The sequence below is a fragment of the Mus caroli genome, chromosome 14 (genome assembly GCF_900094665.2).
Source record: "Mus caroli chromosome 14, CAROLI_EIJ_v1.1, whole genome shotgun sequence".
Lineage (NCBI taxonomy): Eukaryota > Metazoa > Chordata > Mammalia > Rodentia > Muridae > Mus > Mus caroli.
Genome location: NC_034583.1, coordinates 18,595,993 through 18,600,198, shown reverse-complemented (window position 1 = coordinate 18,600,198; position 4,206 = coordinate 18,595,993). Strand labels below are relative to the sequence as shown.

Here is a 4,206-nt window from a genome sequence, read left to right as displayed (position 1 = left end):
AAGAGGAGAAGAGACGAGAAGAGAAGAGAAGAGAAGAGAAGAGAAGAGAAGAGAAGAGAAGAGAAGAGAAGAGAAGAGAAGAGAAGAGAAGAGAAGAGAAAGTAGAGGAGTAGAGGCTGGCCATGAGCACGTGGAGAGGTAAGGGGGAAGGGAATGGGGAGAGACAGGAGTGTGTGAGGGGAAGCACAGAAAGAGCAAGAGAGGGAGGAGAGGCAAGCAGCCCCTATTATAGTGGGTCAGGCCTACTTGGCTGTTGCCAGGTAACTGTGGGGCAGAGCTTAGACAGAATGCTTTCACCTAGAGCTGGAATTAAAGGCATGTGCCACCACTGTCTGGCTCTGACGATGTTTTAAAAGAACCATATCTTCAAGAACTTTCTGCTTGAACTCCTGAGAGTCCAATACTGTTTCATTGAGCTGGGATCATTTATGCTAAGACTGTCATAATTTATTTCCTTTCCTTTTGATGCCACTGGGAATAAGATGGGCCAACAAAAAAGAGGCAGAGCCCCTCCCTCCCCCCAAAAAGGAAGACAGCTACGCATGAACCTATACTTCCCAAGGAAAAGGCTGCACACAGCAATCCTCCGAGAGCCGGAGGTTCACAGGACACCTTTCCGTTCCATTCAGTTTTCAGGTTAGCGTACAATGTGATGCACTTCATACAAACCCAAGTCTGTCTGTTGTTGCTGCTGCTGTTCTCTCCTGTGATCAGGAGGCAGTGAGCAGGGGTTCACACCTCTGAGTGACAGCTCTGTCCGATTACTCTCAAGAGTTGTGTCGCCTGGAGAGAATTACATCATCTCTTTGTGTCTTCTTCCCTTTGTTTTTCCTTTTATCCCCATTCCCTGCTGCCTTCAATCCTGGGCTACAATCCCTGTGTGTTAGGGCTGCCTGTCATGTAGACATGTACTGTTATTTTGTGTGTGTGTTTTAGCTCAGTTTAAATAAACAGCAATTGGTTTGTAATGGAAAGGCCCTGTTGTGTTATGACATGCCAGACACTATTTAACTTCGCCATCTCAGGAAGGGCTCTGAGTACTTGGCTGACCCGTTTAATTCTTGGCAGTCTGCCAAGAAGAGCTGAATTGTTCGCATCTCTTGCTGCTTCCCTAGAGAGGGGACAGTCTGTCTTGAAGACAGTACAAGAGCTAACTGACAGCTAGATGTAAAGAGCAGGGGAAAGCTGGGCGTGGTGACACATGCCTTTAATCCCAGCACTCGGGAGGCAGAGGCAGGCAGACTTCTGAGTTCGAGGACAGCCTGGTCTACAGAGAGTTCCAGGACAGCCCGGGCTATACAGAGAAACCCTGTCTCGAAAAAAAAACAAAAAAAAAAACCAAAACAAAACAAAACAAAACAAAACGAGCAGGAGAAGCCAAAGGAAGCCTAGAGCTCTAGAGCAGGGCATGCTGGCACACGCCTTTAGTCTCAGCACTCAGGAGGCAGAGGCAGGCAGATCTCTGTGAGGCTCTGTGAGGCAGGTCTGCTCCACAGCTGTCTCTAGGACAGCCAGGGTCACACAGAGAAGCTCTGTTGAGAGAGCTGGCCAATGCAGTTCATCGTGGAATCATGGACACCTCCAAAGTTTATTTCATTTTGATCAATTTAACTAGGATGGCATTAAACCACATAATTTAAGGGGTTGGTGAGACAGCTCAGCATGGAAAGACACCACCAAGCCTAATGATCTAAATTTAAGCCCAGTACCCACATGGTGGAAGGAAAGAACCGACTCCTGCAGGCTGTCCACTGACACTACGTCCCCCTATCCTCCACCCCCAACCCCTTAACACACACACACACACACACCTCTCAACATTTCCCCAAGCTGCCTGTCTTGAGTGTGGAGTGAACCATCCAAAGTCATGTTCTCAGCAGTCTGCCTCATGACCCAAATATGTTGCAGGGAGAACGGTCCCTGTCATTAGCTGCCTTAAATCCCTGCATCCTGTCCATGTTCCTGACGCCTGCCTTTGCGTGTATCCGTATCCATAGCAATGCACAAATAACATAAGCGCTCTGCAGGTCCCAGGGTTTCTTAGCAGCCCAGGATGTTTACAGCTTTTAGGAAGCGTTGGCATCTGCACAGCCAGGGCTCAGAGGCTTATGCTCCAAGTGTTAGCCGATTTCCCAAGAAACTGGAAATAAATACATCATGAAATTCCAGTGATTTATGTGTCACTACTGTTACCCTGGCATGGTGTCAGGACTGCATTGAGACATACCTTCCCCCCGAGGAGGGCTTCTTATGCAATCCCATCTTGTCCTTGGAATCAGCAGAGTCCCACAAAATGGCTTCTATGTTAGTAAAAGCAAACTCGACTGGACACTCGCTGTGTGCCAGGGGTTGTGCCAGCAGATGTGCCTGCCTCTGGTATAATAAATACCAAGTTAACCCCTGGGCACAGCCAGATCCCTGATCTCACCAAGCTGCCTGTGAGAAATGCTGAATATTTGCAAATATGAGACAAAAAACATTACTGCTAGCCCAGTTCGTCCAACTTGAAACACTCCAGCATTGAGAAATTAAGAAATAAGAGGATCACGAGAGCTATGGTGGTTTGAGTGAAAATGGCCCCTATAGGCCTTTAGGAAGTGGCACTGTTAGGAGGTATGGCCTTTTTGGAGGAAGTGTGTCACTGAAAGGTGGGCCTTGGAGGCCTCAGATGCTCAAGCCAGGCCCAGTATCTCACTCTCTTCCTGCTGCCTACCAATCCAAATGTAAAACTCTCAGCGACCTCTCCAGCACCATGTCTGACCATATTCCCCTATGCTTCCTGACATGGATCGTAATAGACTAAATCTCTGAACTATAAGCCAGCTCCTATTAAATGTTTCCTTATAAGAGTCATCGTGGCCATGGAATCTGTTCACAGCAACAGAAACCCTAAAAGACTGTATCAGCCTGGGCTACACATCAAATTCTGACTAGCCTGGACTACCTAATTTGAGATGCTTCTCAAGAAATCAAAACAAGCAACCGGGTTTGTAATGTGCAGCGATCATGGCCAGCTGCACATGAACTCAACAACAGCACCAAGATGCCCACCCTGGGCCTGGGCACCTGGAAGTCCCCTCCTGGCCAGGTGACTGAGGCCATGAAGGTTGCTATTGACTTGGGGCACCGCCATATTGACTGCGCCCAGGTATACCAGAATGAGAAGGAGGTGGGGGTGGCCCTCCAGGAGAAGCTCAAGGAGCAGGTGGTGAAGCACCAGGACCTCTTCATCGTCAGCAAGCTGTGGTGCACGTTCCATGACAAGAGCATGGTGAAAGGAGCCTTCCAGAAGACACTGAGTGACCTGAAGCTGGACTACCTGGATCTCTACCTTATTCACTGGCCAACGGGCTTCAAGCCTGGGCCCGACTATTTCCCACTTGATGCCTCAGGGAACGTGATTCCTAGTGATGCCAATTTTGTGGACATTGGACGGCTATGGAACAACTAGTGGATGAAGGTTTGGTGAAAGCAATCTGTGTCTCCAACTTTAACCCTCTTCAGATTGAGAGGATCTTGAACAAACCTGGCTTAAAATATAAGCCTGCAGTGAGCCAGATCGAGTGCCACCCATACCTAACTCAGGAGAAGCTGATTGAGTACTGCCACAGCAAAGGCATCGTGGTGACAGCATACAGTCCCCTTGGTTCTCTTGACAGGCCCTGGGCCAAGCCTGAAGACCTGTCTCTCCTGGAGGATCCCAGGATCAAAGCAATTACAGCCAAGTACAATAAAACTACAGCCCAGGTGCTGATCCGGTTCCCCATTCAGAGGAACTTGGTAGTGATCCCCAAGTCTGTGACACCTGTGTGCATTGCTGAGAACTTTAAGGTCTTTGACTTTGAGCTGAGCAGTGAGGACATGGCCACTCTACTCAGCTACAACAGGAACTGGAGGGTGTGCACCTTGATGAGCTGTGCCAAACACAAGGATTACCCCTTCCACACCGAAGTCTGAAGCTGTGGCGGGCAGATCCCTGCTCCTCCTCAAGTGACTTGCACCTGTTCTTTCTGCCTCATCTGCCCTTGCAAGTGTCCTGTGTCTTTCTGCACTAGGTGGCACCTTGCAAAACAGATGGTGAGAGTTAGTTTGATGTAGAATCTGGAGGGCAGTACCAGTAGCCAAGGTGTTTCTTCCAGCCTTCCTTGGTCTTTCTTCTTACCCACCTGGAGGACTTTAACACGAGTACCCTTTCCAACCAAAGAG

General features: G+C 48.9%; 1 pseudogene across 1 annotated transcript; it reads left to right on the top strand.

The window, feature by feature from the left end:
* The first annotated feature begins 542 nt into the window (after window positions 1-542).
* On the top strand, window positions 543-3,957 carry LOC110309663 (annotated as a pseudogene). The gene is made up of 2 exons (XR_002379728.1): window positions 543-636; window positions 2,967-3,957. The product of XR_002379728.1 is annotated as an aldo-keto reductase family 1 member B1 pseudogene (transcript).
* Window positions 3,958-4,206: the final 249 nt, after the last annotated feature.